Source organism: Bison bison, unplaced genomic scaffold (assembly GCF_000754665.1).
Source record: "Bison bison bison isolate TAMUID 2011002044 unplaced genomic scaffold, Bison_UMD1.0 scf7180017864519, whole genome shotgun sequence".
Lineage (NCBI taxonomy): Eukaryota > Metazoa > Chordata > Mammalia > Artiodactyla > Bovidae > Bison > Bison bison.
In genome coordinates, this window is record NW_011495072.1 from 17325598 (window position 1) to 17336231 (window position 10634).

A 10634-nucleotide genomic window follows, 5' to 3' on the forward strand; every position below is an offset into this window, starting at 1 on the left:
TGTTGCTAATTAATGGTTATATTGCATGGTACTAGATATAATTTTAAGTTCTTATTTTTACTTGAAATATACTGCTTTGATTAAAAATATTTTCCTAATATTATGAGTATTTTATTCTTGAAAAAATGGAATAGCCTGTTTATAAATGGAAATCAGAATCTTTGGGAGAGAGGCCTTTGGCAAGGCAATTTTTTTACACAAACAACTGAATCCGTGGGAGGGGACCACACGAAGCTTGCATCCCCTTTTGAACCCTCAGTAGCATCCTCCAGGGAAAGTCCCTGACTGAAGAATGTTTAAATGACAGCAGTAGGGTGCAGAGTAACACTGCTCCTCAAAGAAAGCATCACCTTATCTGACCTAGCCCCGGAGTAAATCAGGCGCCTGCTTCAGCCCGTTGACGATAATGTCTCCAACCAATTCCATTTTTTAGCATTCAGAGCCATTTGAGGACATCTTTTGTTTGTTTATTAGATCTTCACAGGATATATTTTGTTGAAAACTTAATATGAACCTGGCCTTTAGTTGGACCTTAGCCTTTGACAATATGCGACTTTAAGGATGTCTACAGTTCTCTGATGTGTTGGTTCTTGTGGCATACATCAGTTGCCCCGAAGATGAGATCTCACAATATGCTCTTATCTGCCTGAGCCATTTGGTAGAATAAAATCTTTTGGCTGTATAATAAGTATTTAAAGGATTGCCCTATTCAGTTAATTTTTTGTAAGACATTATTTTTATGGTTTTGCTGTTGATGTTGTTGTAGCTTCTTAAAGTAGGGTAAAGTCCCACTTGTGAAGAGAGACATTATGTAGCTCAAAACCAATTACTCTGTTTAGTTTGTGCAAAATGATCCTCCTCTTGGAGAAGTGTTCCAAATGTAAAGAGCTATGAAGAACATTTGGGTTGGTTTTGATTATACAGCATGTTCACTTGTGATTCTGTTCATCTCTTCACTGAAAGATCAGTGGTTAAGCATACGCTGTTAGCTGCCAGAGTCAACACTCCTATTTTTCTTTCCATTTTGTGAGAAGAACTTCAAACGTTATTATTCATAAAAGCTTTTACTGCAGCCTGTTGGTCTGGACTAAAAACACATTATTCCATGTCCTATTAAGAATTCCAGCCTGGAAAGGTCAACAGTTAGGTTTATCACAGTGTTTATGGAGGCGCTGATTATTTACTTAGCACAGTAGAATAACTGAGATTTTTTTAAATTCATAAATTAAAATGTATTATTGCTGCATTAATTAGCAGCATAAAATCATTATGATTTATTCATTAAAGTACATCATTTTCATGTTTTTTTAATTCATTCTTGTGTATATAAAATCACAATATTTTGTATTGTGCTGATATTCTGAAAAAGTTACAATTACACATGTTAGTAATAGTATTCATTTTCCACATTTGTTTTCAATTTTATTTTAAAACATTTGCTTATATCATATTGAAAGCAACTTCCAAGTCAAAAAATTAAGTAATTTCAAAAAGGAAAAACAGACTCCATAGAGGATATTTTTGATAACATAAATCACAATACTTTAGAAATACCTGCTTTTAAATTTTGATTCTATCCGCCACAGGAATACATGTGTTCCCCATCCTGAACCCTCCTCCCTCCTCCCTATACCTGTGGCGGATTCATTCTGATATTTGGCAAAACTAATACAATATTGTAAAGTTTAAAAATAAAATAAAAAAATTTTAAAAAATAAGAAATAAATTTTGATTCTATTCCATAATAAATCAACAAGGATAGACATATAGAACAGAGAAATATATTGTCATAGTATCCAGTGTTAGCCAACCTGCAGAGTCTGAGGGACACAAGACTGACTTCATTTCTGACAGCAACTGCAAATTCAGGAATTTTCCAGAACCACCCTCAGTTTTGGTAATTTTTTGGAAAGATTCACAGAACTCACTGAAAGTAGTTTATTCACGTGTTTATTTGTAGCAGAGAAAAGATAAAGAAAATCAGCCAAAGGAAGTGGTGCCTAGGACAGAGTTTGGTAGAGGGTCCAAACATGGAGCTTTCCTCTCTATGTGATTATGAATATTTCCTCTTGACTGCAATGTGTGAAAATACAGAGTACTGTGAACAGAGAAACTCACATGAGCCTTTAATATCCAGTTTTTATTGGGATTCAGTGAAATGCTGCCTGCATGACTGACCTTTCGTTTCTAGCTCTCTTGGAGGTCAGGCTAATATCTTTAGTTCTTCTAGACGTTGGAACTTCTACTGCATGGCACAAAGTCCCCATTGTAAATCACGCTGTTAGACTGTCTTGTGGCCTAAGATCATAGGCAGACAAAAAGCAGAATATTCCGGGAGCCTGGAGGTCCCCTCGAATAGCTGAAGGTAAAGGCTAGATCTCTCTTCGAGTAAGGTTAATTCTTCACTACACACATACCTATCATTTTAACTTTCATTTTGGATATGAAATGAGGCATGGAAAATGTACAAAATACTTAGGTAAAAAAGCTAGAGAGCTAGGAAATACTATCTAGTGCCTTTTTGGTGTCTCCAATTATAGAATTTAAAGGTAAAAATGATATTTAATCAACTAATGGTCTACATTTTTAATTCACATTTGAGAAAACTTGAGAAAAGAAAAGAATTGGCTAATGTCAAAATATTTATGGAACAGTAGTCCCTAGGATTGAGGTTTCTTTATGTCTTTATTTAGAATTAATTATAATTGTACCTCCACTGTCATTCACTTTGGGGATAATTTTAATCAACATCAAGCTGTTCTTGATATTTTTCTGCCAGTGGTTCAAGTCATTGAAGATTACATTCATAAATGCTTATAGAGGAAAGAATTAATCTTTACTATATAACAAAGATGCCAGGTAACTTGGAAATAACAACAGCAAAATAAGAGGAAACTAATGAAAAATAAAGATCTGTAGATCAAGGCCATAGATAATATCTTTATATTTCTATGAAATTCTATAAATAAATAAATATTCAATATTATATCAAGAATGTCTAACACTCAAAAGACACTAGCATTAGGAAACCAAAATTGAATACTTAGAAATCAAAAGACATTAGGAGGCCTAAACTCTAGTCTTTGTTATAAGAATAGCTATGTACCTGTGGTCAAGCTAATTTTCTGAATCTAAGTGGCAATAGGGAAACATGAGAGGGTTTAATTTCAGTGTCTTTTACTTTTCTGGAGTCAGAGAGAGACCCATTTAAGAGTTCAGTGAAGTTTTGCATCCTCTCTCTAAGAAAATGCACAAGTGCACTTATGGACACAATTTTCATACACCTCTGGTAAGTTCAAAGTATTTGACCCACATACTGAAGCCCAGTTTAAGAAGTTATAGGATTTGGTGATTACCAAAGGATCTTTCAGGTTTAAAATTTGAAATATCTTATGACATGTTACCTCAGAATCATACACAAAATTTAGTTTTTTAAATGGAATGGACACATACAGCATAAAATATTCTGTTGTTTTCAGACACACCTGAAAGTACTGATTGAAACACTGGGATGGATCCAGAAATCTGAGCTTTAATGAACTCTTCAGATGATGGAGTATGTGCTCATGTTTGGGAGCCACTGACTGTAAGAATAAAGTGAGTAGGATTGAAAGTAGAGTATATGAAAATCTAGATAGATTTGATGGCCCTATATGTAGGGCAATAATGCCCTAATAGGGGTTCCAGGAATATAAGTTCACCATCACATATGTTAATTAACTTTAATGGATTTGTTGGCATAATAGCTTATAAATCTGTAGTACATTGAAGTGATAAATAACCCTCTAATTTACATAATAAACATTTTGTTCCCAATCTATAAGTAGGAATATTCAAGATTTTGTAAAAAATTTCTCAATTGAAGATGAAATTAGAACTTATTTTTCTTTCTCTGAGGCTCCTTATGATGTGCCCTGGTATGATAAGACCCTTAAAAGACAGACATTAAAATGCACATTTTTATCATACTACATCAACAATATTTCCAACTTTGATTATTACCCTTAGTATTGTGACATGTTAAAGTGTATCAGAGGACAGATCTTTACTTATTAGAAATTTAATGATTTGCATCATGTGATTTAAGAAAAGTAATCTCTTAAGCCCAACACATTTAAAGTTTATTTATTGTATTGTTGAAGTATTGTTCTATGTAAAACTTATATTGAAGTATAGATATTTCAAGGAAAAATGTGTAATTATTTTATAGAGTGATTAAAAATTAGCTATTCTTTCCTTTATATCCCCCAGTTTTACTATTTGAGCTGATTATTTTCATCTCATTTAGCTATTTCTTCTGATATTTATTTTTTTCCTATAGCAAAATAAGATGTTTATATTGTTTTCTAAATGAAATATTTTTTAGTTGTTACAGAGAAAGACCTCTATTGTTTTCACTTATATTAAGCATAGTAAGCAAGATATGATGCTGTAAAGAGCAATATTGCATAGGAACCTGGAATGTCAGGTCTATGAATCAAGGTATATTGGAAGTGGTCAAACAAGAGATGGCAAGAGTGAATGTCGACATTCTAGAAATCAGTGAACTAATATGGACTGGAATGGGTGAATTTAACTCAGATGACCATTATATCTACTACTGCAGGCAGGAATCCCTCAGAAGAAATGGAGTAGCCATCATGGTCAACAAAAGAGTCCGAAATGCAGTACTTGGATGCAATCTCAAAAATGACAGAATGATCTCTGTTCGTTTCCAAGGCAAACCATCCAATATCACAGTAATCCAAGTCTATGCCCCAACCAGTAATGCTGAAGAAGTTGAAGTTGAACCGTTCTATGAAGACCTACAAGACCTTTTAGAACTAACACCCAAAAAAGATGTCCTTTTCATTATAGGGGACTGGAATGCAAAAGTAGGAAGTCAAGAAACACCTGGAATATGGAATGAAGCAGGGCAAAGACTAATAGAGTTTTGCCAAGAAAATGCACTGGTCATAGCAAACACCCTCTTCCAACAACACAAGAGAAGACTCTACACATGGACATCACCAGATGGTCAACACTGAAATCAGATTGATTATATTCCTTGCAGTCAAAGATGGAGAAGCTTTATACAGTCAACAAAAACAAGACCAGGAACTGACTGTGGCTCAAATCATAAACTCCTTATTACCAAATTCAGACTTAAATTGAAGAAAATAGGGAAAACCACTAGACCATTCAGGTATGACCTAAATCAAATCCCTTATGAATACACACTAGAAGTGAGAAATAGATTTAAGGGCCTAGATCTGATAGATGGAGTGCCTGATAAACTATGGACTGAGGTTCATGACATTGTACAGGAGACAGGGATCAAGACCACTCCCATGAAAAAGAAATGCAAAAAAGCAAAATGGCTGTCTGGGGAGGCCTTACAAATAGCTGTGAAAAGAAGAGAAGCCAAAAGCAAAGGAGAAAAGGAAAGATATAAGCATCTGAATGCAGAGTTCCAAAGAATAGCAAGAAGAGATAAGACAGCCTTCTTCAGTGATCATTGCCAAGAAATAGAGGAAAACAACAGAATGGCAAAGACTAGAGATCTCTTAAAGAAAATTAGAGAAACCAAGGGAACATTTCATGCAAAGACGGGCTCGATAAAGGACAGAAATGATATGGACCTAACAGAAGCAGAAGATATTAAGAAGAGGTGGAAAGAATACACAGAAGAAGTGTACAAAAAAGATCTTCACGACCCAGATAATCACGATGGTGTGATCACTGACCTAGAGCCAGACATCCTGGAATGTGAAGTCAAGTGGGCCTTAGAAAGCATCACTACGAACAAAGCTAGTGGAGGTGATGGAATTCCAGTTGAACTATTTCAAATCCTGAAAGATGATTCTGTGAAAATGCTGCACTCAATATGCCAGCAAATTTGGAAAACTCAGCAGTGGCCACAGGACTGGAAAAGGTGAGTTTTCATTCCAATCCCAAAGAAAGGCAATGCCAAAGAATGCTCAAACTACCGCACAATTGCACTCATCTCACATGCTAGTAAGATTAGATCAGATCAGATCAGTCGCTCAGTCATGTCTGACTCTTTGTGACCCTATGAATCGCAGCATGCCAGGCCTCCCTGTCCATCTGCTCAAAATTCTCCAAGCCAGGCTTCAGCAATACGTGAACCATGAACTTCCAGATGTTCAAGCTGGTTTTATAAAAGGCAGGGGAACCAGAGATCAAATTGCCAACATCCACTGGATCATCGAAAAAGCAAGAGAATTCCAGAAAACCGTCTATTTCTGCTTTATTGACTATGCCAAAGCCTTTGACTGTGTGGATCACGATAAACTGTGGAAAATTCTAATGAGATGGGAATACCAGACCACCTGACCTGCCTCTTGAGAAGTTTGTATGCAGATCAGGAAGCAACAGTTAGAACTGGACATGGAACAGCATACTGGTCCCAAATAGGAAAAGGAGTATATCAAGGCTGTATAGTGTCACCCTGCTTATTTAACTTATATGCAGAGTACATCATGAGAAACGCTGGACTGGAAGAAACACAAGCTGGAATCAAGATTGCTGAGAGAAATATCAATAACCTCAGATATGCAGATGACACCACCCTTATGGCAGAAAGTGAAGAGGAACTAAAAAGCCTCTTGATGAAAGTGAAAGTGGAAAGTGAAAAAGTTGGCTTCAAGCTCTACGTTCAGAAAACGAGGCTCATAGCATCTGGTCCCATCACTTCATGGGAAATAGATGCGGAAACAGTGGAAACAGTGTCAGACTTTATTTTTTTGGGCTCCAAAATCACTGCAGATGGTGACTGCAGCCATGAAATTAAAAGATGCTTACTCCTTGGAAGGAAAGTTCTGACCAACCTAGATAGCATATTCAAAAGCAGAGACGTTACTTTGCCAACAAAGGTCTGTCTAGTCAAGGCTATGGTTTTTCCTGTGGTCATGTATGGATGTGAGAGTTGGACTGTGAAGAAGGCTGAGTGACGAAGAATTGATGCTTTTGAACTGTGGTGTTGGAGAAGACTCTTGAGAGTCCCTTGGGCTGCAAAGAGATCCAACCAGTCCATTCTGAAGGAGATCAGCCTTGGGATTTCTTTGGAAGGAATGATGCTAAAGCTGAAACTCCAGTACTTTGGCCACCTCATGGGAAGAGTTGACTCATTGGAAAAGACTCTGATGCTGGGAAGGATTGGGGGCAGGAGGAGAAGGGGACAACAGAGGATGAGATGGCTGGATGGCATCACTGACTCGATGGACATGAGTCTAAGTGAACTCCAGGAGTTGGTGATGGACAGGGAGGCCTGGCGTGCTGTGATTCATGAGGTCACAAAGAGTCGGACACTACTGAGCAACTGAACTGAACTGAACTGAAGCACAGTATTATCAGAATATTACTTCACTTCCAACCCCAGATATGGATGTGGGTGTTCTATACATCAGATTATCCTGTGATATCAGCTAGATGTCCTACAGTTTAACTCAATTCTGACACTATCTACCTGGAGATATCATCACATCCCACACGTTAAGAGTTCAGTCCTCCAGGACTTCCCTCCCTTCCTCATGCCAACTGTGAAACTGTGAAACTAAACTGTCACCAGTGCCTCAGTTAGAGCTTCCCACATACCCCTTCTCTGGTTCAATTCATTTGCTAGCATGTTTCACAGGTCTCAGGGAAGCATTTTACTTACTAGAGGTCTAATTTACTGTGAAAGTATAAAACCTAGGAGCAGCAAAATGGAAGAGATGCAAAAGGCAAAGTATGTAGGAAGGGTGTGGAGTTTTCATGCCCTCTCTCGGTGAACCTCCACCTGTTCACCGACCTGGACACTCTCTGGAGCCTATCCTTTTGGGTTTTTTGGAGGCTTCACTATATAAGCATGATTAAGAAATCACTAGCCATTGGTAATTGATTCAGTCTCCAGCCTCTCACCCATCCTGAGCATGTGGGTGAGGCTAAAACACCCAGCCTTCTAACTTGGCTGGTTCCCCTGGAAACCCACCCTCATCCTCATCTAGGGGCTTTCCAAAAATCACTGTATAGCATAAACTCAGTTGTAATGTATAGGGACTTGTTATGAATACGAAAGACATTTATGACTCTCATTACTTAGATTTTAGGAGCTCTGTGCCAGAAACAAGGACAAAGGCCAAATATACACACATTTTTTAATTATAAATCACAATATCACAGATGTTATATATATATTAATTTTCTATATAGAATGAAATATAAGGATTTACATTATCTACTTCTGCTTTGTGTTTTCCTGTCTTCTATTCTCTCCAAGATATGCATTTGGAGTTACATAAATTTTCAGTTAAGTCAGGGTTTTTAGGAATGATCCTTGGTCTCTGGCATTGCAGGCAGATTCTTTATCATCTGAGCTACCAGACAAGCCCAAGTGTTTTTAGTTAAGTAACTATTTAGTTAAGGCATATGTTTATGCCTATATATATAATATTCACTTTCACTCAACAAGTATTTATTATAAGTTTATAATGTGCCATGGGGCTTCCCTGAAAGCTCAGCTGGTAAAGAATCCATCTGCAATACAGGAGACCCCCATTTGATTCCTGTGTCTGGAATATCCACTGGAGAAGGGATAGACTACCCACTCCAATATTCTTGGGCTTCCCTTGTGGCTCAGCTGGTAAAGAATCTGCCTGTAATGCGGGAGACCTGGGTTCAAGCCTTGGGTTGGAAAGATCCCCTGAAGAAGGGAAAGGCTACCCATTCCAGTGTTCTGGGCTGGAGAATTCCTTTGTGGTCACAAAGAGTTGGACACGACTGAGCAACTTTCACACAGTGTGCCATACTACTTTTTAGATACAAGAGGTAATTCATTAACAGAATGTTTTAGTGAAAACACAAAAATGAACATGATAAATGAGTAAGTTGCATGGTAAGTTTGCAGAAGGCAAGTGCTAAAAGAAAAGAGCCAGTTAATAGGGACGGGGATCAAGAACAATTTGTGATTTTAAATGGAGCTTTATCGAAAAGGTGACATATGCCAAGCACTACAGCAAGTGAGGAATAAGCCACTCAGAGAACTAGCGGGTGAATGTTCCAGACCAAGAAAACCAGGCAAAGGTCCTAATGTGGAAATGTGCTTATGTGTTTCAGGAAAACAAAAAGACAGTGTTGGTGGAACAGGAAGAAAGAGGGACAGTAGCAAGAACTGCGATTAGAGATTCATGAGAGGTTCATGTAGTGTTGAGCCCTGAAGGCCATTGTAAAGATGGCATTTACTCAGAGAAATGGGGGCTTCTTTGGTGTTTCAGATGGTAAAGAATTGGCCAGCAATGCTGAAGACATAGGTTTGACCCCTGGGTTGGGAAGATACCCTGCAGAAAGGAATGGCTACCCACTGCAGTATTCTTGCCTGGAGAATTCCATGGATAGATAAGCCTGGCAGGCTATAGCCCATAGGGTCATAAACAGTCAGACAGAACTGAATGCTTAATACTTTCACTTCATTTTCAAGGAACTGGAGAGCCGAGGAGGACTTCAAGGTATGGACTGATATGTTTTGCTTTATATATTAATTTGCATCAGGAAGATTCCCTGGAGGAGGGAACAGCAACCCACTCCAGTATTCTTGCCTAGAGAATCCCATGGACAGAGGAGCCTGGAGGGCTATGGTCCCTAGGGTCACAAAGGGTCAGACATAAATGAAGCAACTTAGCACGCACTCAGGCAGGATAACTTTAGCTGCTGTGGTGAGAACAGATCGTGGGTTGGGGAATTGTTTGAAAGCAGAGAGACCAGATGGGAGGTAATTGTAAGAATCTACTCAAGAGATGATGATAATTCGGACCAAGGTGGTTGGGATTTTGAGAAAGGGTGATGTTATGGGTATATTTTGAGGGAGACTGAAAACCTACTACAATTGATCCATGTAATACTTTCACACTTGTTTGCTTGAACACTTTTGTTGGCCTTTTGTTTTCTATGTGCCTATGGAAAACTCATGGGAAACTTTCCAACTTAAGTATAGATTACTCCTCTATAACTGAACATATCAAATATTCTATTTGACCTGTTTTAGACTGTAAGATGAAGGCATCCCCCTTGTACCTCTCTCTCTTCTTTTTCCAATTTAGGTTCAGTTATCTCTAAGCCTTAGTTCAGAAAATGAAGATCAAGGCATCCGGTCCCATCACTTCATGGGAAATAGATGGGGAAACAGTGGAAACAGTGTCAGACTTTATTTTTCTGGGCTCCAAAATCACTGCAGATGGTGACTGTAGCCATGAAATTAAAAGACACTTATTCCTTGAAAGGAAAGTTATGACCAACCTAGATAGCATATTCAAAAGCAGAGACGTTACTTTGCCAACAAAGGTCTGTCTAGTCAAGGCTATGGTTTTTCCTGTGGTCATGTATGGATGTGAGAGTTGGACTGTGAAGAAGGCTGAGTGACGAAGAATTGATGCTTTTGAACTGTGGTGTTGGAGAAGACTCTTGAGAGTCCCTTGGGCTGCAAGGAGATCCAACCAGTCCATTCTGAAGGAGATCAGCCCTGGGTGTTCTTTGGAAGGAATGATGCTGAAGCTGAAACTCCAATACTTTGGCCATCTCATGCGAAGAGTTGACTCATTGGAAAAGACTCTGATGCTGGTAGGGATTGGGGGCAGGAGGAGAAGGGGACAACAGAGGAT